This window comes from Crocuta crocuta, unplaced genomic scaffold, assembly GCF_008692635.1.
Source record: "Crocuta crocuta isolate KB4526 unplaced genomic scaffold, BGI_CrCroc_1.0 scaffold61, whole genome shotgun sequence".
Lineage (NCBI taxonomy): Eukaryota > Metazoa > Chordata > Mammalia > Carnivora > Hyaenidae > Crocuta > Crocuta crocuta.
The window spans coordinates 7935422-7935682 of NW_027528369.1; positions in this window are offsets into that span (position 1 = coordinate 7935422).

The window sequence follows — 261 nt, forward strand, 5'->3', positions numbered from 1 at the left end:
CCCAGAAATACGTGCCCCAAGTCCGCTATTAACCATTACCAGACTCAGATCTTGGCTCAGCTTCAACTGTATGTATTCATTCTTCAAACCGTTAACGGAGCACCCACTCAGTGCCACGTCTGCCTTGTAGTTGCGGGAGATCGGAAGTGAAAGGAGGTGAGAATCCGGACGACTTTGAATCTGGGCCATTTTGATGAAGTTACTGTCAGTGGGAGGACCCTGGGCCGAGGACTAGGAGGGAAAGCGAGGCGTGCGCCCCGG